Source organism: Pipra filicauda, unplaced genomic scaffold (genome assembly GCF_003945595.2).
Source record: "Pipra filicauda isolate LSUMZ 115617 unplaced genomic scaffold, ASM394559v2 scaffold33_size4404698_pilon, whole genome shotgun sequence".
In the NCBI taxonomy this organism is placed as follows: Eukaryota; Metazoa; Chordata; class Aves; order Passeriformes; family Pipridae; genus Pipra; species Pipra filicauda.
The window spans coordinates 808,075-833,030 of NW_024104465.1; the positions used below are offsets into that span (position 1 = coordinate 808,075).

The 24,956-nt window shown below is 48.2% G+C and overlaps 1 long non-coding RNA gene across 1 annotated transcript in view; it reads right to left on the reverse strand.

Moving 5' to 3' along the window:
- Position 1: 1 nt before the first annotated feature.
- LOC120323775 overlaps positions 2-24,956 on the reverse strand; it is a 44,248-nt gene continuing 19,293 nt past the window's right edge. The window contains exons 6-7 of the long non-coding RNA XR_005564606.1: positions 24,079-24,144; positions 2-23,953 (exon numbers count right to left, since the gene is read on the reverse strand). This is a non-coding gene — a long non-coding RNA (uncharacterized LOC120323775). The remainder of the gene's footprint in view (positions 23,954-24,078; positions 24,145-24,956) is intronic.

Genomic DNA, 24,956 nt, shown 5'->3' on the forward strand with positions numbered 1-24,956 from the left:
CACCGCGCCGGAGGAGCGCGCTCGGTGCCGGGCTCGGCGGCGGGAGCAGCCCGGGAGCCCGCGGCCGCTTTGTCCCCGGCCGCGCCGCCCGCACCTGCCCCGGGGCGGCGGACAAAGGGCGGCGGAGCCAGGCCCGGCCCGCCGCGCTCGGGCTCGCCGCGGCGGACCCCGGACACCCCGGCCCGGTTCCCCCCGGTGTCTCAGCGCTGCCGACCGGGCGCTGGCACCGGGCGGGTTAAAGCCGGAGCGGGGGCGGCTCGGGACCGGCTCCTGCCGAGGGCGCTTCCAGGTCGGGACCGGGGCTGCCCTCTCCCCGGGACCCTGGCCGGGCAGGAGGGAGCAGAGGCGCCTTTCCGGAGCCCTGGTGCCTTCGTGCCCCCTGGCAGCCCGCAGCGACCCTGCGGGGGTCAGGGGCTGCCCGGCCCCGCACGGCAGTGCCCAGGCTGCAGGACCCCGGGCAGAGCTGCTGCCGGGCACGGCGGAGCCCCGCGGCACCAGGTACGAACAGCCCGGCCGCTCTCCTCTGCCCGCGGCTCACCGGGAGGGGGGTCGGGCTGGCCTCCAAGGCACCGCGCAGTTTTCTTGCTCATTTAGGCTGACAGACAGACTCGTGCCGAGCTCTACTGCCACACAAGTTCATCCACATGCTGCTTCTGGAGCAGGTCTGTGTGCGCTGCCTCTACTCTTGGGCAACCTGGCCTGCGTGGCTGGAGGAGCTCAGCGAGGAACAAATGAAATACCTGTAAAGCTAAAGTCAGAGAAGAGTTGTAACCTCTCCTGACTGCACCATGCATTGCTCTGGGAGGAAGTATTTGTTTGCATCTGTGGCATATTGGAACAGAGCAGTGCCCAAAACCTCCGGTGACAGTGCTGTGAGCCCCTCTCATGGCAAGGGGTTATCACAAGGTCCCAGGCATGTGCCGCTGTGCTGCCAAATACTCCCTGCAGGCATCTCTGTCTCCTTCCAGCACGAGTCCCTGTACCCTCTTACTGCCTAGAGTGGGTATTGACAGCTTAGGTCAGTGCCATTCTCATTTGACCTTTCTTCCCCTTCTCTCATGACTGCTCTTCCACATGCCAATACACCTCATTTCCCTACTGGAGGGGAACCAGGACACCTCTGTTTTAACAATGCTTTGCAATAGTATCTTTCATTACATGGGCTCATCCTGAGGCTGCAACTCTTGAGTTAAATTCATCCTCTGCCCACTAGCTCTGCCAAACCACCATTCACCCACTCCATTTCCTGAGCTGGGTCAGTGACACCATCCTGTCTCCTGGCCCTGTGCTTGGGCACAGCAACACACTCAACACCAGAGACTTGGTAGCCGCCCCTGGGAACTGAGCTATACAGCATCCCAGCTCCTGCTGCCACTGGTCCAGGCTGAGCTGGTTCTCCAAAATAACCCACTCATCATTCCACAGGGCTGAAGTCACCACTTTGGGTGGAGGTGCCCTGAGGGGCAGCCGGGCTGGTGCAGCAGGAAAATATAAATAACAACGTGCAGAGGTGGTACTGCAGCTGGCAGTGACGGAAGGGCTGCACGGCCAGTGGAAGCAGCGGTGCTGAGGCAGCATCCCGGCCATCTCCTCTTGCATGTCCTGGGAAACCTGGACAAAGCTGGGCTGCCAGAAAGCTCTGCTGCTGTCTGCCACGCTGCCCAGGCTCACGGCTGCTGCGCTGCCTCCTGGCACCTGCTCTCTCCCATTTGGAGGGCAAATGCTCCAGAGGGGGAACTAATATTTTCAAGTCACCTGGCACAGGTTTTATGCTCCATAATTGTCCAGCCTAATCACACGACTAATACTAATTAAACACAAGAAAGAAACAAAAGAAACAAGAGCCCAGAGTTGGACATACTAAAGGATAACCTCTCTTGGTTTGCTACCAGTGCATTACTATAATTTTAAATGTGTGTTATTTCTAAGACAGTACAAGTATAGCACTCTGAGGGACACAGTGTTAAAATGCCTCATTGTGTCTTCTTTTTTTTGCATTATGTTTATTATTTGATTTGTTTTTTCTTTGCCAAAATAACATTGGGGAAGGGAGAACAGGATCAATGTGAGTTTAACATCTGTGAACATCAGAGGAAAAAAATTGAGCCTTCAGGAGTATTTGGATGGAGGATGTGGTTGGACTTGCATCACTGGGAATGACACCATACCATGTAACTTATTCCGAGGTCGTTTCCAAAACATACACACAATATTTTGTATTTCCACCTTAGGACCCCAAAGTGCTTTGTAAGTACCAATTCATTTATCTCTGTAACTCACAAGACAGTGGGTCTCGAAAAATCTGTTGATTAGTGACAGTAGGAAGCTTTCCTCACGGAGAAGTAAATATATAAAACGTTCCAGACCTTATGATTGGAAAGATGATCTGCCGAATATAAAATAATGCAGCATTGTATTCCTGGGGCTGCAGACAGACAGCTGTAGTGCCTCTGTGGCTGCTGCTGAGAGGTTGCCAAACACCAGTGAGATTAACAAAACTGCTCAGTTTTCTTGCTGCTATTCAGTGTCTCGTGTGTGGTAGAGTGACACTATCAAAATCATGTCCACTTCCTGCTGAGGAGGATGATTGGCAAAGCTCTGCCCAGCACCAGTGGCAGACACTGGAGTTATTCATGGAGAGAGGGAGGTTCCAAAAAGTGGAGGTTAGGGGAGGGGCAGGGCAGCAGCCCTCTCCTTTCCTCCCTCATCATATAAGGCTTAAGGAGAGATTGTGTCTTGGAGACCTGTCTGTAACCAGGAGGTTTTGGCAGAGAGGTACTAGGACAAGTTTTGATTTTCATTTAGTTTGGACAGTTGATAAACAATTCTGAACTGGAATTCAAATCATTTTTGTAATACTTGCATTACAATGCCGACCATGCAAACCTGGAAGATATTAACTGTGGCTCCGTAGGCAGCCTGGGGGCAATGCCAGGCTCTGGCAGTGGCTTCCAGTGGTGCTTGCGCCTATTTTGGGAGGGATGCTGACCCTCTGGAAAGGCTGATGGCAAAGCACAAGGAAGCCAGGGGTGTCTACCTCGAGGGGAACCCACTGCTCTGCCACCTCCTGCCTGGCAGGAGCTGGCTTGGGGCAAGAGTCAGGCACACAGGGGAAGAGGAGCTATTTAGAGAAATTTAATTGTTTAGATTCCACTCAGGTGGGGGGGAGAGACAGAGCCAGCAACAGGAAGAGAGGAATGACTACAAAAGCACCAAGGGTTTCTTTACTTCATGTAGGAAACCTCACAGAGCAAGATTCACAGAGGGAAAACCAGCTACATGGTGCAGAGCATTGAGAACAGGGTGGGAAGTAACACAGGAGAGGAACAGGGCTGCAAGCAAGAGAAACGTAGGTGTGGGTGAATAAAGTGCAGGAGAAACGGGAGTAGGAAGAGTAAATAAAGACAACCAGGATAAGGTTGGAAGAAAGGAGTGAGGGAGGGGAGAGAAGGAGACCACCCCAATTACCACAAAACAGCAAGAGGGATTGGAGCCTCAGGGAAAAAAAAGGGTAAAGAAGTCTGCAAGGGATGGAAAATAAAACATCAAGAGAACTTGCAGCGTACTGAATTCAGCATAGGGATTCAGCATAAAACAGCAAAAAAGGAGAGGTCTCTGAAGGACAGTAGGAGATCGCAAGCTTCCACCCGCTGCCCTGGAAATGATGGCTAAGGGAAAAATCAGAGAGCCCTTCCTGCTATTCTCCCTCTCTCCAAGCTCTAAAAACTACTACACAGTGTCTAGTCTCCATGATCCTGTCTAAATCAGTCCAGCAAATGAGGGAGGAAGCCTCGACTGCCCAACTCCAGCACCGGGGCTGCTCCGTGCACCGAGAGCATCCAGCACAGCACCAGCCCAGCCCCAGGTGCCACCTCCCTGCAGCAGCCTGGAAAGGATCTCCCCTCTCCAAAGAGGAGCTGCAAACATTTTCACTTCTCTTAACACTCCAAAGATTGCATACAAAGTGACAGAAAGCAACAACAAATTTGAAAAATGAGACCTCTCTCCTCTAAGGTGCCCTGAAGCTCCACCTTCCCTCTAAACTTTTAATTGCCATTTGTCCCAGACTTCCATCAGTCACTGCTTTCTGCTGCGTCCTTGCTCCTACCTAACCCCTTCCTGGTCCTCACTCCAGCAACCCATGGAAAGGGGACCTTTCTCAGAGCAGCCACTGTTAAGAGGCTCTTCCCCAGCCCAGAAGCAGAACATTGCCTCCCGCTCTTCCCCTCCTTGCCAGGAAGCTCAGAGCTTCCCATGGTGGGATACGGAGGGACCCATTTCCCTGCCATTAGAGAACAGAGATGAGAAGAGGTGCAACCAAAATCCTGCCAGACGTGCCAGGCTGTTTTAAAGAAGAGTGATTAAATTATTCCTTGTGCTCACTGAAGGTAAGGCAATTAGCTCAGATGGCACAGAAGGAGATGTTAGGTATTAGAAGTAGCAACTATAAGGATGGCTAAAGATGGGGGAGATCAGGCAGGAAGGCCAAGGAATCCCCATCCATGAAGATTTTTAAGATCAAATTAAGCAAATATCAGTTTGTTTATCACATTCTGCTTTTTATTCCTTGCACGTTACAGAGGTGACCTCTTGGCACCACTTTGAATCCCCAGTTTGCACAGTTTCTTCAGCACATGAGGTGAAATGACAGAAAGAATTTGGAGTAATGGAGGCAAAAGTGAGGGCTTGTCTGATGGAAAGGGGAGTTCTGAGTGTGTTCCAATGCACAGATGGGGGCTGGTGAATAGGAATAACAGAGGAATTTAAAGGCCATGGTCCACAGCCACATGTCAGGGCAAGTAACAGTGCAGCACGGGCTGAGCTGCACCAAACACCACCAGGACTGGAGAAGAGGTCTGGGAATGAGTTGGGTGAACAGGGGTAACAGAGAAAGGTCTGGGTCAGGTTTAAGAGCACCAGCCAGTGCAGTGGCTGCCAGAACCCCTTAGACAAAAGGGGTTTCGGTATTAGCATTTTTTAAAAGTATTAAAGTTCTGAATTAAAAATAAAATCCTGTGTCCTGGCGAGGGGGGGGTGGGTAACCCCCAGCACTCCACCACAGCCAACACAGCTTTTCCAGTCTAATCTGCTGGGCCTTCAGCACCAGCTCAGCAGGCAGGGCCCAGTGATGCTGCACTATCCATGGATCTGCACATCTTCTGCAGGTCTGATGCATGTGTGAATTATTAATCTGGGGCTGAAGTCAGCACCATGTCAAGGACCTCTAAAATCTGCCTTAAAGAAGGCAGAGTCCAAGAGAATGGAGGAACAAGGGGAGAACAGGGCTCAGGGGAAGGAGGACTGGATTCCCTGCTGAGATGTTTGCAGGAGGCAGAAAATCTGGGTCCTGGCACTGTCCCAGAGCAGCACTAGAAGGAAGAGACACGCACAGGAGCAGACAGAGAACTTTTGGCTCAACACATGAACAGGAGCTAAGCAAGCAAAAGCTGTTTCTTCATCCCTTCTCTGTCAGGACATAATCGATTTCCTACCTCTGCTATAACAGTTCCACTGGCTTTTAACTCTCCCATTTCTTCAAGACTTATTTTCTAATCTAAGATGATGGGACTTTTGCTCCACAAATCCCAACAGCACTTCTCAGAGGATGATATTATAGTATTCTGGTACTATGGTGGTGTAAAGTAATTGGGACTAAGTAACTGTGAAACTTAACAGTACAACATTGAGAAGGTCTGCAGATTATTTGGAGGAGTGAACAGAAAAGAGCATCTTTAAAATCCAGGGTGCATCCTGGAGTTCCTGAGATGGGAAAGGTTCAGACCAAGGCAAGTGCACAGGACAGAAATACACACTGTAAATCTTCCTAAGCAGCTCAGCCTGTCCTGGTTCCTCAAGGTTTTGCCAAGGTATTTTGTTTGTACTTGTCACATGACTTAAATCAGGCATCACATCCTAATCAAGACGGACACCAGTGTCTTCCCAGGCAAAGCTCCCATCCTCAGACTGCAGGAGCGGCTTAGCTGCCCTGTGCACGTAACTCCTGCCTGAGCCTCTTCCTCGCTCAAGGGGAAGGGAGGTGAGAGGCTGCCAGGGACCAGGGGCACTTGGACATCTCTGGTCATTCTTCTGTTTGCTGTAGAACAGTCTACAGCAAGGTACAAACTGGCCCGGTGTGTGCTGTACTCAGAGCTGCTTTTCTACAGCAGAACAGACTCTCGGGGCCAGGAGTGGTGTCCTCCAGAGAGAGAGGGCTTCCCCCACCCCAGAGCACAACATTCACTCCTTCAGGCTCCTGATCCTCCCAGGTTAGGGATTATGGAATGGGATGGCTGTTACTAAACGCTCCGGTTTCAGCAACCTTCACCAGCTTTTAAATGTGTTGAGTTTGGAACTGGAAAAGGCTCAGAATCTGTCCTTTGGTCCCAAGACACAGCGATTGCCCCTGCCCACACACCCAGTGAGCTGACCTCTGACAGAAGACAAGCTCTGATTCTGCACTGCTCATAGTCTAGTGGGAAATACTTTGCTCCTGCTGCTACTTGTCCATTCTTGCCCATCTTTTTCTCACTTTTCACAGCCTTTAAGCATTTATCTTTTCACGCCTTTGCCTGCTCTGGATTTCCCTCAAGGCTGATTCTGCTACATTAGGGTCCTTGTGCCATTTTCTTTTATCTTTTTTTTTTTGTCTCAGGTAGAATTTTCCCCACCTACCTCATGCCCATGCAGTTCCATGAGCTGAAGTAAACTGAGTCACTGACCCTTTTCCCACCAGGAGCAAGAAGTGATTCACAAACTATATTCCTCAGAGCTCCCAGCTGGCTCGTGGCCAAGGCAGCGCAACAGCTCAGGACTAGCTCCCAAAGTAGCTGTCCAAGGCACTATTTAGCTCAGGGCTGAGACACAGGCAACATGGAGATACTCTGACAAAAGCAGGGAGAGGGAGGAGCAGCAGGAAACCTCTCTCATGGTGGAATGTTACTAAAAGTAGGAGTGAAACAGTAACCTCTATAATCCAAAGTTTCTCTCAGATACACGTATCAAAATGGGGAATAGTAACACTAAAAAACACGCTCAAGATTCCTACAAATATTTAATTAAATGTGTTTAAGATTTTAGTTCCATCTGCCTGCCATATTTCTGATTTATCAATGAGCAGGTCTACTCCCCTGTTTGCAGGAATGATTGGTGCCTTTCTGGAGACACTAGAAGAGAGGACTCTCACAAGTTACACGTGAAATAGAGGGATCACACTCTGGCTTAAGACATCCTGACTCACTGGACTTGTAATCTGATTATACGGGTGTTTTTGGAAGCCCTGTGCAGTATGTCCTGCCGTGCTCCAGCCTTTCCCCTCTGGGGGTCACCACGTTTGCCGCTTCACAGACACCCCTGGGGTTTGGAAACTGCCCACTCGTGACAGATGGAAACAGGGAGGCATCTTCCGAAACTTCCCACTGATTTTAAATATTTGAGTCGAAGAGCTGGAGATGCAGTAAACATTCCTCATTCCAAAGAAGGCCTGGGGAAGCTCTCAGCACACAGCATTTTTGGCAAAACAAGCTTGTGGTGTCTCAAGGTGTGCACCTGAGATCTGTGTTTGTTCATTTGTAGTGGCACAGGTGACTAGTCAAAAATTTAATGCTCAGGTAATTTATACCTTCTCTATGTTTTTAGTTGCAATAGCACCTTGGCTTCTGTTTACTGGCACTCTGTTGGACATCCACAAAGCTGGTAAAAGTGTTTTTCTATCTCAAATGTTGTGATGTTCCTGTGAGAGAAAGTTTGTGGGGAAAAAACAAAAAACAACAAAACCCCCACAAAGTTTGTGATTTAAGACAAATCACGTTTTGGAGGGTAAATCTAAAAGAGCCTCTCTGGTCTTTGAAGAAACGTGGGAATAAAAGAGGCATTTGCTGGGAGAGCAGCTCTGAGGCCAAACAAGTTTTTGAAGTAGGAAAGCTGCTCTTATACACTTCTGCTGTCAGGCAAACTGTGCTCAAGTGTGCTGGTCATTCTGGAGCCTTGAAAGCAATGCAGCGTCTGGTAAATTCATTCCCAGATGCTGGGGGAACAAGGGATTGTGGGAGGCAGTGTAAGATGGGGAGGGATTTACTGCAGAACAGAGAAAAAGCAAATCAATAAAAGTTTGTTCAGCCTTCCTTCCCTTTTGCTTTGTTTTTAGTGAGGTTGTAGCAGGAAAAATTTTGAGATTTTTATGCTTGTGTTGCTTTAAGGACAGGAATGCTGGAAACGGAGGTATTTGATACCTTTGCTGCTAATTACAGTGCAAGCTCCCAGTGTCCTGACAATGCCCTTGTCCCTGACCTGGAGGGGCCTCACTGTCTCAGGGTCAGCTGTAATTTAGTTTTAGGTCAGACCTGGGACTCTCCTGCCAAACTAACTGCACTTTGTTTTGAAGTAGAAACCATTTACTAGCAAGTCTGAGACCATCAAACTCATTTCACTAACAAGAAACAGGAACAAAGAGCAGAGCCCCAGAGACGAAGGTCAGTGTTGGACACGGGAGAGCTCAGCTGCCTCACGAAGGCAGGGGCTGTTCTCCCACTGAGCCCCACAACCCCGTGAGCCCAGATCTTCTGCTCTCTTCAATTAAGCTTGTTTATTACAGAAAAGCCTAGGGACCAACTAAGCTGTGCCAGGCCCAGGCCCCAAACAGGCAAACAGCACTGGCAGCCCCCACCTTAGAGTGCTACTACACAGTTGCTGCATTTCGCAGGAGGCTCAAGAGGAGTGAGCTCTTCAGTAAAGCTTTTGAGTTGTTTGTGCTGCTCCAACCTCTTCTCGCAGATTGGCTGGGTGATTTGGGCCAAGAAACTTCTGTTTTACTACTTGAAAACTGAGGTTTTTCTTCCCTACCTCAAAGAAACCCCCAAAAACCAAAGACGCTTCGAGATCTTCAGAAAGAACATGTTGCAGAAAATAACTCAAAGCTGTAAAGGGAAATACTTTTTAACTTCCTCCAAATAATCAGGACTACCTAACTCACAAGGAACGAAGTATTTTTTCAAACCAACAGATTTTGATCTCATCTTCTTCCCCCTCACCACACTGATGGGCAGAGATTCCACTGTCACGGTGCCACACAGCGTTACCTGAAATTAACTCGTCACCTAACGAATGGTTCTGTACAATTTGTGGGTCAGCATGAGCACCTCGTGCATTTTGCATCTTGTCAGAGTCCCTGCTCTTTTGCAGTTATGTAGACATAGGACTGGGTTTTCTAGGGGAAAACCTATTCACAGCAAAATTTTTTTTTCAACTCTGCACATCATTGCAACAAGAGGCCAACTTGCACTTACAGGAAAAAAGCTGGATGAAAAATGGGTGCCAATTTACTAAATAGCAAAAGTCTCTTGACATCAAAGGAGTGTTCCATGAAAGAGACAGACAAGTATAGACCCAAACATGCTCTTTGGGAACAGTAAAACACATTCAGCTCTAGTTGTTGGCCAGAGCTGGGGTTTGGTGCTAAGATGTGAGAGACCACAGCCATAGCAAGGAACAGGACTGCTAAGAGATATTAAAATCTTTCTATCGTGACAGTTGACTAGAAGACTGCAACACACCCTGAGGTGTGTTAACACTTGTTCCCTGCCACGCTGGGCAGCTGCAAGGCAGTGTGGTAGGAAGAATTACCAGCCCTACAGACTCTCAGAGGAGTTTAAAATGTAATACCCTCATTGTCAGACACCACAGGTCCCTAACTACCTGCAAACCCAAACCGCTCCTCTCAGCATTGGTGCCTCTGCAAATATCAAACCAGCTTCCAAGGGCTCATTTCAATTGCCAGAGCTCTTTGTGGGACAGGTCCCAGCTACTCAAGAGCTGGATACCTCCTCCGTGGCTCCCTGAGAAACCCACGTGTTCCGGGAGCGATGCAATTGCCATGTACCAGAACAAGGCTCTGGAGCAGAGCAGATAGCTTCCTTGGCAGCTGGCCTGCAGTGCTGGAGCTCGCTCCCAGGAGAGATTAGAGGGAGTAAAAACCTCACTGCCATCAGAGCAAAGCGCTCAACCTGCTTCTACCAGAGATTTCTCACAAGAGCGAAAATATCCAAAAGTGTCTCTACAAATAGGAGGCTGCAGGAACAGAGAAAAGATAACCCAGTTAATGTCATGCACACAGCTTTGCCACCAGATAGGTAACACTGATCAGTAAAGCACAGGCAGAAGCTCTGAGCAGAGCCTGTTTTACACCTGGAAGACTACCTGACTAACATCTGGACAGAGAATTGCCTCTCTACTTAAAGCCACCCAAACCCCAGATCTGCAGCTGCAAAGCTTTCAAGTAAGGTTTTTAAATTTGGAAGTTGAATAGCATGAAATGTATTCTATTCCCCAGATGACCTTATCCAAGCTCATTTTCAAGGCACAATAGAAGACATAGCTACCCTTGGGTTCCCAGGTAGTGCAATTTATACCCTGAGGCAGATGAAAGTACAAACTACTTGGACTCAGACTTTGTGTGCTTTTGGACTCCCCTGTTACTTCAGGTGTCCCCATATCTGCATAACCCCTACAGCAAAGAGAAAAGGAGAGTTTTCACTCATTTCAAGGAAGGCTGAGCTCTGCCCATAGACAAGGTCATTTTCTGTCTGCACACAGAGGACTCCACCCAGAGGAGCTGTTTCCCAAGGGCAGAGCAGAGCCCCTTTGGAGACAGCTCCCAAGGCTGGAGCTCCTGCAGGGCACGATGCAGGCTCACCCCCAGCCCTGCAGGCTCCTGGGAACAGGGCCATAATGACCATGGACTGCCCAGTCAACCATACAAAGGTCATCTCCCATCCTCTGCTCCACTGCCACCGAGGAGGGGCTGTGCAAGGTGGAGCACGGAGCTCTGGGCAGGGCTGTGCGGGTGGCAGCCCAGCCTGGGAACTCAGGAGCAGCAAGGAAGGAGAGGATGCTGGAGTGGAAGTGATTTGAATTAGAACAAACTGGCTGCTGAATAGAAGCTTTTATTCCAGCATGGAGAAGGCTTTGTTAGTCAAGCACATGTGATGCACAAAAGCCTCCACTTGAATTCATTGAGTTTTAATTGGTTCTCAGGTGGGGGAGGAGATGGGTGTTAGGAATTAGGGATTCCTTAAAGAGGCAATATCATTAAATCTTAACGCCTCTTCCCTCTCACCCCTGGCTTCGGCTTAGGAGTCTGGCCTCATTCAATTGTCTCATGTTAGAGAATCAGAAAAACTGAGGGAGAGAAAGGGTGGGAGGGGGAGTCACTAATAAAGCCTAAAGGGAGATCAATGAACTAGGAGGGTGAGGGGCAGGAGGAAGACTGAAAAAAGAAAGAGGCTGCTTGGGAGAGGAGGGAGGTCACACGCAGGCAGGGAAGGCAGGAGAACCTCAAAGGGATGAGGGAAAGAGAATGATGCCATTTGAGTCGGTGCTTTCTTTTCTCCCTGCATTCCTTCTTTTATTGAACACTTAAAACTTCCCTTGGAGATCCTCTAGCTTGGCTCTGTGAGCCTGTGCTCCAAAATAACAGATCACCAGAAGGAAGGAAGCAAATCCTGGGATAGGCATGGAGGGCATGTGCATGGAGAATAATGGTGGTGAGAGAAATCTGCTTGGAAGGACCTCACAGGAGCTGCTGCTTGTTTTGCCAGACACAGCACGTTTCAGACAGAAGTTTTGTTACTAAGAGTCTGCCACAGACATAGCTGAAACAAGGTCCTTGTGAGTGAAGTCAGTGTTGTAGGAGGTTCAGCACCCTGCCCAGTGACCCTGGGTACCTGTGAGCCAGACCCTGACAGACAACTGCTCCACTGTGATGTGGAACACACATCTCACAAATGTACAATGATTTCCATCAGTCCAGTACATCACAAGAGAATGAATTAACGTTGGTTTAACTACTACATTTGGAATTTAGATAGGTAAGTGAATGACATACCAAACACACTGCCAGCAAACACCAACTCGAATGCATTTTCTCTGGAGTTCCTGACAGAAGAACACTGCTTCTATATTTAAGCCAGACAGTTTATCCTGCACAAAGCCACACACAGCAGATATTCTTTACAGGAAGCACTGCCTACTGTTTCATTATAATTCTTCATTACAAAATTAGACTGCACAATCTCTGCTTGTAGACACCATGGCACTAATCTCCCCCAAAACAGGGGCAGTGCAACTGATTACTGCACAGACTCAAACAGGAGGGCTCTGACTTCTGTGTGAGGACAGTGTGGGATGCTGCAAACAGCATTTCCATGATGGCTTCTCTCTGAGAGACTGTCTGATCAGGGTCACCTACTGTGGTGTGAAATCTGAAGGAAACACAAGATCCTCCCCTGACACAGCTGTGGTACAGGGTAGCTCTCACACATGTGGGTTATTCATGTATTTCAGAGCGCAGGAAAAAGAGAGATTGGTGTATTCTCCCATTGAAAGTGTCATAGGACCCAGTTTTCCAAACCTCCTCTTTGAAATAGGAGCCTAAGTGTCATTTAGAAGTGACATATAGACTGCAATCTCATTTGGTCCTTAACTCCAGCTGAAAGCAGACGTGGTCTCCACCTGGCAAAGGCATTTGTGAGCAGTGGGCCGCGACAGTGCCTGGCACCAGCTACAGAGAAAGCATTTAACCACACATGGAGAAGAGATAACACCACTTGCCTTGATTCCTAATACTGCAAAGTCTACACACAGATTCTGCCAAGCTGCCCACTGTCACCACTTGACCAGTGACAGGAACAGCAGGGCTTTCCTCCAACAAGGGAGTCTCCCTTGGAGAGCTCACATGGGAAAACATAAACAAGGAGCCCCTCAAATCCTATTATGGAGACATTCTTTTCCCTTTCCAAGCAATGTTTATTGTGTGCTTCAGCTTGTGTCTTCTCATAGTGCACCTGCATTACAGGTAGCATACACACTGCACACAGATTTATTTAATTTTCTATCTTAAGAGTTCTAAATAATCCACAGGCATAATTTCAAATTACATCTGACTCACTTGAGGCAACCAGCTGCTCTTCATCATCAACGGTAACATTTGTGGGTTCATCTTATTGTGCACAGTTCTAACACGATCCCTGCCCTGCCAGAAAGCCACATCCCTCTGCACAGGACTAAGCAACTGCACTGTTTCCTACAACCCTGCATTCCATGTTAGAGACAGAACAACTCCTGTGTCTATCTTCCCAGTAACAAAATGTAGGAAAAGGCTGTCGTAATAAAGATGGGCAAGGTCATGCCTCCAACACTGTTCCTTGTATTTATCCTAGACTTGTTGCCCTGGATGCATTTGCCCTCCTCCCAGTAGTTTGCTAGTAACAGGCTTTCCTGTAATTGTTTCTTTCTCTTTCAGATATGTTCAGTTTATACTTCAGTGCTGGAGTATTAGTTTTCCCAATTCCAGCTTGTTTCTCAACAGTCCCCTATTTTGTAGCTTCCAACAGGATCAGACCATTTGTGCTTTTGGAAAGAAAAATAATTGGGGGGAAAAAAAAACCCTCTCAGTATGCTCAAATATCTTGTTGCTCTCCTATGGTTTTCAGTGGATGGCTTTGGTGGTTGGGATCCTCTTGCAACATTTTTCCTAGCAAGTCCCATTTCCGCAACCTCTTGGTATGCGACAGCAGGCACTTCTGAACTGCTTCACCACACAAGCCACAGATTTGTCTGTCACAAACAGTGTCAGTTATCACAGCATCAAATTTGCTGTGTGCAGCAGGTCTCCAAGACTGCCATGAATTGAAAATTGTTTTGCTACCTCTTCTCAATGCCTGACGGAACAGGTATCTCAGCAATCAGCAGTGGCTTTGGGGCAAAGTGTGACTGACACATCTGCAGCAGCTATCCAGTTAATTTTATTCCTGGCCTGTTTCGTTACATTAAACCTCACGATGCTCACCATATTTCCTCCTTTCCCAGCAGCAGAGATAGCAAACCCATTCTTTCAGCTCCAGAAGCAGTTTAGCTACGGCTGCTCCACCGATTAGACTGGCTTCACCTCACAGGTCCTCCTGCATCCAGGAGATTGCCTCTTGCTTTGTGACTACTAAAATCACAAAATGAAGCCAATCCTAAGCAAAACTCAGCCCTAACAAGAGATCACTGACAGTTTCAACAGGACCACAACAGATTTATCCTGTGCCAAGCTAGTGGTCAGGCACAAGATTTTACTTTCTGTGAAGGGGCAGATTTGTGTGGCTGCTGACACAGTTTCAAGAACTATAATACGAAGACCACCTACAGCACAGGTCTGGTCAGAGCACTCATACAGAAACATGCCCTACCCTCCTCGGAAATCACTTGTTTCTGCTCCAGTGGAGAAGCCCTTGCAAGGACGCTGGGAACACCCATCCTTTGCTCTGTCAATGGCCACATCAGCATCCTGTGCTGAGCCCAAGGGTTTCCTGCAGATTGCAGCTTCCCATTCTGCTTCATCTGAAGCTGCAGCCCCCAGGCAGGTTCCACACACAAGCTCCTGCTCCAGCCCATGCCAGGCAGTAGTTACCTGCAGGATCAGCCATCAGAGCACTCACAGCTTCTCCGGGCCCAAAGGCCACATCCAAATTTGTGCGGGAGGAGGCCAGAGCTGCACTGGAGCCAGGCTCTCCGTGCTACAGACAGAATGAGGCTAGGATGACTAATGAGAGAAGCCAGCGCTGCGGAAGCTTTCCAGCCCAGTGCCCTCACAGGTGGTAGCATTTGCACATTTATCAGTGTAATATTGCACACTCACTGTTCCTTAAATTTGCACAAACCCGCACCTCCATGGGCCTGCTGGCCAGCGGACCTCGCTTGGAAAGTTCTTTACAAATGCACAGTCACTACTGATAACCACACACAAATTCCTACTGGGAACTTCAAGGGAGAGCTCTGCACTTCAGTACGTTCACTCATTGTATCTAAACATGTTATTTCTCTGAATGATACCAGTGCTCTGTCTCCTGTGTTTTGACAGGTAAGTAGATGAGGGGCACTGTGGCTTTAAGAAGGTCATTTCCACTGTCCTGCCGCTGTAATTAGCCTGCTAAAGAAAGGGCAGAGGCTGGAAATTGGATTGAGCAAACCAGGCTTTAGCCGCAGGATGAAGGCAGAGCCCCAGGATTGTTATGTTAATCACCTGAGCTCAGCAGTCCCTGCCCTTCAAACCCAGCACAAACCCGGGACCCCTCTGCAGAGCAAACCCAGCCTGGCTTAGGCTCCAGCTGCCCCAGGACATCTCCCTCCACCTCCTGGGATGCAGGGGCCACCCCTGTGGACAGACCTGGCGGCACCCGGAGGGGATCCTGTGCCTGGCCACAGCCTCAGCCCGTGGTCATACAGCTCCTCTGATCCAGAGCGCCGGGACACAGCTGCCAGTGGGGCGAAGACTAAATGGGGGTCACGGGTGACTCCGCGAGCTGATGGGCCAGGGCTGCTTTACACCAGCTGAGGATCCAGCCCCGGCTGTGCTGAGTCAAAAGCACGTCTGAAAGCACAGATTGCTCACTGCTATTTCACCGATGAAAAATAGCATTAAGAACAATAGGCCAGATTCGTACCCAGCACAATAACGGCTGTAGGCAGCGGGCGGGTTCGGGTGGGTGCCACCCCTCTGCAGAGACAGCACAAGCCCCCCAGGTCCCTGGGCTGGCAGCCCAATGTCTTCAGCACCAGAGCCACCCCAAGTTAATTCCAAGGGCAAGTCCCAGGGGTACAACCTCTGGCCTGCCCCTGAACTGTCTTCAGGAGTGCAGCCACACTCTGTGCCAGAGCTGTCACCTGCACCAGACACTGGTGTCACATCATCAAGAGGCGCTGCACAAGCCAGCAGCTTGGCCCAAGGTGCCCTGCATGCTGTAGGGACATGTTTGTGGCACAGCCAGTGAGAGCTGGCCACGAATCACTCTCAGTCACAGCCGGCTGCCTGCTGTCTCCTGTTTTGTCCTCGCCACCTCTCCCCTCCACAGGATACAAGGCTGGGGTTTACCTCACTGCACTTTACTAGCTTGTATCCCCTGGAAACGTGCCTTTCTGTCTCCTCTCTGCTCAGGAACTTTGGGCTAACAGCCCTCACCACCACCACCACCACCCACCCTCTTTTTAAGGCAGCGACCCAGGCTGGCCATTGTCCCCTCCTTGCTGCCCCCATTTTCTTAGGGCGAGCTCACGCCTCTCCCCCGCGTCGGGCCAGCTGGGGCTCCGCGTTACCTCCCTTGTTCTTTGGCACATTTTTTCACTGCACCCCATTGCTGCTGGGGAGGGGGAGGGAGAGGAGGAGGATGGGAGGGCAGTGTCTGGCTCCGCATCCAGCACGCCGGATGGCATGGTTTTGGAGAGGCCTGGCTTAGTGAAGTTATTCAAGCCAACGGCAGCCTGGCAACCGGGCGGCCACAATGGGAGCGCAGGAGGAGGAATGTTTCCACATGCCTGATCAATGGGAGCAAGGGAGACAGCAAAGCAAACAGAAGCTGGGAAAGAGACACAAAGAGAAAGCAGCCTTTTCTCTGCTCAGTTCCTTTCATTTGTCACAGCTCTTTGTGCAGCTGATGACAACGGAGGCCCTTCGGAGGCTAGTTTTAGGGAGTTTGGTTTTTCTAATTAAATAAAATGCCGTGTCCTTTTTATTCACTTGTCACCTTCCCGCTCGCCAGAAAACCCCCAAGAGCAGCCCCATCAGCACTTGATCCTCCTGCTCCACGCACCTCCCAGGAGCCCCAAGCACCTCTTTCTCCCTGAGAAGGTAGAAAGGCACAAGCACCCCCTCAAAACAGCTCCGTGCTGGACACGCTGCCCTTCCCGAGCACCAGCAGGGCCCTGCTCGGGGGCTGCAGCACAAGCCACCCGCGGCCCCCCGGCTGCTCATTATGGGAATAAAGAGCCCAGCAAAGAACAACTTCTCTGGAGGTGGCGTGGTCCCGCAGCAGCTGCTGACCAGACTAATGGGCAACTTTCTATGGGAACGAGGCAGCGTTCAAAACAGGGTTAGAGGAGAGTTGCCTTGGAAACTTGGACCATTTCTGCCGAGGGGCTACGATTTCCCTCGAAAGGTCCCAGACAGGATTTACCTGGGAGCCGACTGTGGGACAGAAACTCCTGCAATCTGCAAAGCAGCTGGGGGATGGAGGCAAAGGAGGGGTTTCAGGACAGAGGCACCAGCGTGCTGGTGCTGGGTTGCATGGTGACAAACAACTCCAAATCCAGCCCTGTTGCATAAGCAGTGGTGGGAGCCCAAAGTTGTTTCCTCTAATTACTATGCAAGAGTTCACAGCGACAGGCCTCCTCTTGTGCAGGAGTTTACTGGAAAGGTCCTCCCTGGCTCGAAGGCAACACCAAGCAAAGCAACAGGAGAGAGAGTTTGGGGGTAAGCTTTCCTGCACTGAGGCCAGAGCAGAGGTTATTCTATCTCTTTTTAAAAAAATAAGTCTGTCTGGACGTATGAAGCCCTAAAAAACAGAGAAACCTTTGGGCTGCTGAGGAACAGGAGGCAGGACACCACACGTCCACCAAAACACAGGCTTCCTCTCATATGAACAACTCCATCACCACGCAGCCAGGGCTGCAGAAGCTCAGCTCCAGCCCCCTTGAGCATTATGAGTACAAGAAAAGGACTAGTGATCCTGCATGTGCTTTAGGAGGAGGGAACTTCTGTTTTGAACATGGCACTGCTTGGAATCTCACCAGGTTAGGGTCAGGATGCAATCAAACCAGACAAAGGAGCTCCAACAACAAAAATCAGTGAATGGCAGCATAAGCTCAAGGAAATAGAATGAAACTCAGTCCTAGTCATGGATGTAACCTTGGGTCAACAGCACAGGTTGCTGCCCACTTCCAACAGCCAAAGACATAAATAGCCAAATACAGGCTTCTCAGTCTTCGTGGGCAGAGGTTCCAGGCTCCCCAGGTGGACAGCAAGTTCTTCTGACACCACCTCTTTCTATTTCCAGGACTTACATTGAGATAAGGGATAAACCTCGTGGGTTCTCAGTAGTCCTGTGTCTCAGTCAATCAGTGGGGTTGATATTGCACCAGACATTTTGGCAGTCAGGCTCTGAAGTGACCAGGATGCACAGTCCTACCAGCTTCTGATGTCCCTCCACCTGAATTGCACATCATACTCTGCATTCTCCCCCCTCCTTTGGGGGTTCAGCCACATCTGTGTTAGCAGGTCAGGTTAAAAGAAGAACCCACAAGCCCTTTTTCACAAAAGCTGAATTCCAACAGTGTTGGGGTTTCCTCTGCCTCATTCTGGAGGCATCAGGGAGGTGACACACTGCCTCAGTTTCACTGTTTTTCCCACCTTCCCATAGTGTCACCTGACATTTTTGCTGGATAATAATGTTTGTGAGGTGTTCATTTAACAATGTAATTGCCTCTAAATAATAATAATTACAATTACCAAAAAAGAAGATTCTACCCTATCCCTTAACACCAAGTTGTTTGTTGCCATATAATCAGCAAACTTGCTTTTGGGAAGCATCCCAATTTCCATATCAAGTATATCACAGCCATCCCAGTCCTGCCTGGCCCTTCCACTGCCCCCAGACATGCGCTAAGTGCCAGCCTGCAGCTGAATGAAGATCAGGAGCCTCCCCTCCCCAACTTCAGAGAGAAAAAAACCTCACTACACAGACATTACCTACTCCTTCAAACTTATTCCAGAGTTCCTTGAGCCTTCTTGTAAGGAAGGAGAAATCCACCTTCACTCCTGCTCAAAGGATTGCTTTCATTAAGGCCTCTATAGATTTGCAATGACAAGTATTTGACCTGCTTCAAAAATATTCATGAGACTCTCACATGCATTCACTAAGGGCAGACAAGTAAAATCCTCAGCTCACGTTCTCCCAAGGTCTCGGGGTGCTGATGGCAATATACATCCTAATTACAATATAGACCATATTGAGAGTGAGACCTTGTCAGCTCTGGTGACGCTTTCTTTGAGTCAAAGAATCTGGAAGTGATTGCGATTATTTCTCAGTAGATCAGAAAAAAGTCTAACCACGTGCAAATATCTTTAAGTAATTGCCCTTTTCCCTGGCCTCAGTAAGAAGCTTCCAAGACAGGCCACAGGGAACATTTGAACTGCACAAGGAAATTTAGATGCTCCCACAGCTTGAGTTGTGCAGAACAGCAAAATGTGCTGCTCCCGTGCAGCAAAAAAATACAATTCTCAGGTATGAAGACTGCCAAGGCATTCCATGATGGTATTCACTAAGCTCTGAAACAAAAAGATCACTCTTCTTTACAGACAGTGCACAGTGTAACATGCATGGGACAAAACGAGCAGGAAAAGCAGCATTCACTCCCCACAGAATTCCAACCAGTCACTGCAGACTTCCAGAAATGTTGCAGAGCTGTGCAAAATGCAACGCAAGTGGTTCCTTGTGGGGAAGAAAAGCAAAGTGTGTTCCTTCCTAACACAATCACTGCAAGGCAGAGCAGTTCTCACATAGCTGGTGCTGCCCTTTCACTCTTGCACCTGCTGTGAAGACACCATCCAGGTAAGTACCAGCACTCTACAGCTCCCTGCTCCGCCTCTCTCAACAAGATCCTTCTGTGCTGCCTATGGATTCATCCCAAGATAACATTCTTTGGTAGAAGGACAACCTGCTGATGGACACATGCAATTAGTAGCCTGCTGACAGGTGCCCTTTCAGCCTGTCTGTGGTCCCTTTTACTCAGGTAAAGCTGGCACAGCGATCCAGCCACTCATCCTTTGTTACAGCTCTATAAAGTGGAGGAAATAATTCAAAAAGTCTTAAAGGGAACCTCAGGGTGGACAGAGAAAATGTGATAGGTATTTCATAACTGAGGGAGAGGCGGCATTTTATCACTGTTGAAACGGCTCCCACTACTGAATCAATAACTGCTTGAGCTTTTTATGATTCTCCTTAGCACAGGTAATACCACAACAAGGCAAAGAGCTGCCACCTGCAAACACATAAACAAGTAAATCTCAGAGGGGAGAAGAGGTGGGGCGGAAAGAGAGCTTTTTTTTCCCGAAATACTGGGTTAATCCCAACTGAAAGGGGAATACTTCCTCTAACAGCCTCCCTTTCAGTCTTGTGACAATGTGACCCCGATGCAGACAGTGCACAGGTGATGCAGAGAGCACACAAAAGGCAACTGGGATGGTGGTACTGCCCCCACAACCTGCCGGTGTCCTGCAGGTTACAGAGCACACACCATACCCATGACCAGATCTCCCAGCAGCCTAATTACACAACCCTGCCACAGGGGTCAGCCCCCAGGAAAGGAAAGTCCTTCAGGCATATCACATCAGAGCTCCTTGAGATCACTCCCACTTACTCACGTCAGTCCCACTGGCACACAGGCACCACAGCCTTGTACAGTTGTTTTCTGAACAAAACTGGAAGCAGAGTGATCCCAACACATTTTGGTATGGCGCAAGCAAAACAACTTCACGTGGTTACAGGACAGACTGCAAATGTTTGTTATAATGCCCTCTTCCGCCCACAGCCCTACAGCCCTGATGAAAATCAGAGAAACCCATCCCTTTGGGTACAGTCTGTTCTTGGCCACAGCACATGTGGGTGCCAGAGACAAAGCACAGGGCAGATCCAACCCTGTTTACTTCGCCACTTGAGACCCTGACCTTGACCATCCACTTGGCAGAGGATGTATGTGGCGTTCAGAAGCTGCTCCCACCAGTGTTTAGGCTTTTCCCCTTCCTCATGGATATGTTACACAAAACACAGCCCAAGGTTACCACAGGTACATAGTTGTGAAAACCAGACATCCTTTCTTTAAAAACCCAGCAGTCTCCCCTTGGCCTGCCACAGCCTGCTCAGACATTCCTCCAAACCCAAGGAAAGTGGCTTTTAACCTGCTCCCTCTTACAGAAAAACCTTTACAGGTTTTTCACTAGAAATATGGACCTATACATAGTGACCTTCAGCCTGCTGAAAATACACCACAATTCTGTTGTTAAGCACATAGTAAGAATCCTTACAAGCAGAGAAGGTGTTAAGCTGGGTCAACCAGGATAACAAGAAAAAATTACAATTCATTGTCTTTACCTAGGGAAGGAATGTTCCTTTGCTCCAGTGAAAAGCTGTTTATTGCAGAGAGCTCAGGCAGGCTGACTCGTGCAGCCCATCCTTCATTTTGCAGTGATCAGCCAGGTTGTGCAGTGCAAGGGAGAAATCTCTTCTGGCTTGCTGTCTGACTTAGCGTGGGGGACCAAAGAGGAGACATGTGAGTGCTACCCATAACCACCACTGGAATTAAAAAGCCATTTGTACAAAGCCATCGCTAACCTCCTATATAGCCTGCCAAGGTCTATGACCAGGCACAGAAGTGCCCTCCTAATAGCTCTGCTCTCTCAGAATAGCTCACCCTCTCAGAAAGGCTGTGATGGCTGATCTCCCTTACACCACTTAGCACCTGATGAGCAGGAACTGGGAAGGGGATGCTCACAGGTGGCCACTGTGATGTGCATCTCAATACTGCTGCAAAGTCACTCTGTCCTGCTCGCTACAGAAAGTCAGCTCGAACTCCAGGAGCAGCAAAAGCTACCCTCTCATTTCCTCTGTCATCTGTGTTGTCTTAGCATTAAAAGCCATATGAATCCACAGAGATAAATCCACCCACCTCTGCAATTCCGGAAGTGTTTGCATCCTTCTATCATGCTAAAACTGCCACGCTAATGGTGCCCAGCAGCAATTCCCCATCCTGCCTCTTGGCCATGTCAGAATAGCTCTCAGTGATTTTCTGTCATGCTAGAAGAGTTTGTCAGCTTGTCTCACGCCTTGTCTCACCAGTTCTGGTGATACTGGAGTATCCAAAAGGCATCCCACAACAGCCCTTCACAAAAACAACCACAGGGCTGAGTACTGAAACTGGCCACTCTGTCTGCCAACAGCTCTGAGGAGCTAATTTGAACCAGGCCGAGCTGCATGGACTCAATAATTAAGAAAGAATGTACATGAAGCCAGTATATTAAGGGGTGAGAATGCATTTCATGTCTAGAGAATTAAACCATTGTAATCAGAGGAGAAAAAAAAAAATCAGAAGTAAAATCCTTGCACAGACCTTGACTATTCCCTCAGCAGGACAAACCTGATGACTAGTTGTTGTTTACAACGATAAGGTCAGAGGAAAGGCCATTTCCTCTCAACAATTGTCAGAAAGGATTAAAACCTGCATTCAGGCTCTCTTTGAACTAGCAGGTACTCCATTCCCCGATGGTATCAGGATCCATTCAGCGAGGTCTCCGGCAGCCTCCGGGGCATGTCTCCATAATGCCCCCATTGTGGGAGTATGCACAGCACCACTTCCTGCGGTCACTGCAGCTTTATGAAGCTTCACCCTTGTGGTCCCATACCCAGGGCAGGAAGCAATCCTGCAATCACTGCTTAATTAGTCATTTCCCAAGTCTGCCTGGGATGAGAGCTGCTGCTGCTTGTCAGCTTCTGGAGAGGGAGGCTGGGAATCAGAAACATCACTACCAGACTGGGGAAGAGAAGTTGCTTGCAGGGTTTGAGGTGCAGACACTGAGCTCAACGGGCCACATTCTCCATCTCCACTTTCTTTTTTTTTTTCCTAAGTGGAAGGATTTGAGCGGATGAAGGGGCCGTTGCACCTTCTGCAAGTCAAGACAAAAGCTGATTTATAACACAAGTGGCTTTATTTTTGTTGATCTGTTGTTATGGGCTGGGCTTTGGTTGGCTATGGTTTTGTTCTGGGTTTTGGTTTTGTTGTGGTTTTGCTTTTGGGTTTTTTTTCCTTGAGAAATAGCATCTTTGATACAAAGCACATACTTCAAGAGAGGTCTGTTCCAGGAATTCCAGTTGCATACTTTCCTTTGTGGAAGTCAGTACTGAGCCTGAGAGGCTGGATACATGCAGCTACAGCTTTTCCAAGTGAGCTCATTGGAAGAGGTACCTCTTACCACACAGTCACCAATTTGAAAAGAATGAGAGTTACATAGTATTAAAATACTTGCCTAGATAATGAGTGTTTGTGTGTGGAGGAATGCTAAAGGAAAAAATATGTTTGTTTTGAAGCCCAACTGTTTTGAAAAAACATAATGATTTTTCTGTTTAACAAAATAAAATTGGTATTTCAATAATATCCAAAAGACCTGTTTTGGCATTTTCAGTGTACTTGGCATTATTGAGAAAAGCTTTTCAAAATAGAAAAAAGTATATACAATTATTTAAGAAGTTAGATGAAGCTATATAAAATAACTTTTTTCACTTTAAAGACACTGAAATCAGATCTCTGATCAAAAAAACCAATGTTCTCAGAGTTTCTTTTGTAAGAAAGTTTGATTTAAAATTAAATGCATTCTGGAATGGAAAAGGTTTTGAAAGCTCAACATTTACAAATAAAACGAGAACTTCACTCTTTCTCTATTCCCAGTTTCCTTTGCTGTAATGAAATAATTAGAAAAGTGGTGTATGTGATAATTTCCTTGTGACAGTGGGACAGCCCTGCTTTTGATAAGTGTGGGTGAAGCAGAGAAAAAACACCAGAAGAAAACCCCCAACAGATCAGTGATCCCAATGAGAAATTTACATAAATTTCAAAAAACTGGAATCCACAGAAGACTGATATGAGAAAAACTGACTCCAGTGTAGAGTAGAACTGGTGAGGGAGTTATAACATTAACTATTAGATATCCTATGAGAAGTTCCTGCTCTCTCCCCAGATATAGTGTGTAACTTCTTATAACCTTGTTCAAATCACATCTTGTAACATGCTGGATCAGTCTCTGTACAGGGTTAATGCACACAGCTTCCAGCAGCTCAGAGTGCAGGCAGAAAAAAATATGGATTTTCCACAAAAAGTGTGCAAGTATGTCCTCAGAAGGGTTTCCCCCCTCTCTTTTTCCCTGTAAGGCCATACTAACCCTGGCAACAACCAAATCCAGAAGACATGGGGGTGAGACAATGTCACATGAGGATCCTTTTTCCTCAGCCACTCAAGCAGATGAGCGGCATCTTCGTGGCATCTTCTCCATGCTCCCTTTGCTCTTCTGTTACGTGATCTTCCTCTTGAGCTGAGGTTTCTTGCAAAGTGTCAAAACACAATAAGAAAAATTATTGTTAAGACTGACACTGATGAGAGAAGGATGCAGAAGAGAGCTGTGAAGAGCTCAGGAACACCTGTGAGTTTATCAGCTCCATCCCTCACCTGGGGGAACAAAGGCTCAGCATCCAGCATTTCCATAGCACCAATAGCCATCAATAAATTGCTCTCCTAAGAAAAGAACAGATGTGACAAAGATTGTTCCAGGGTCTGTAGCAGACCACAGCCAAAGCAGAAGAGTCTAAACGTGCTGGGCAGGGATGGCAAGGGAAGTCACAACTGGGTTCCATCTAGGAGGAATTATTCTTACACTCAATTCATCAATTTACGGGCAAGTGATTCCACAGGCAACGTTGACTTGATTAAACAGAGCCATAATGACAGTGAGTGTAGGGAAGCATCCAGCCAAGTATGCAAACTAGCCTTCTCAGCCCGGAATAAAAGCTTTCTAACCAATAATTTCATGCTTTTATCTATACGATCATTAATACAGATACCAAACAATGCCAGCTCGACGTGGTGTCAAAGGCTCTGACAACCTCTAATTGATAATAAATAATTCAATTTCTGTCCCAGTCCAAAACTGCTGAATCTTGGGACATGTTCCAAATAAATGATTAAAAAGAACTTTGAATGTAATTATATCTCACACAATTGGGGATATTGCCCAGATGAAATTTACAGCAACTATTCAGAGTACAAAATTTCAATGACACTGGCACCTCCTTATGCCTACTAGAGAATGAAATGTGTTTTACCCAGGCAGTGGCACAGAGTGCATTTTTTTACCAACAGCTGTATGCCAGCAACTCGCCAGGCCAACCATCCTTCCCACAGAGGTGCAGCCTTTCCCAAAAACTCTCAAGAAAATTTGGGAACAGGATTTTGCCACAGTCAAATCCCCATTGTTCTGTACGTGCAGAACTGGATCCTCTTTCTAATACAACTGATTTTCCCCTCCCTCAAAACTGCTTACATTACAA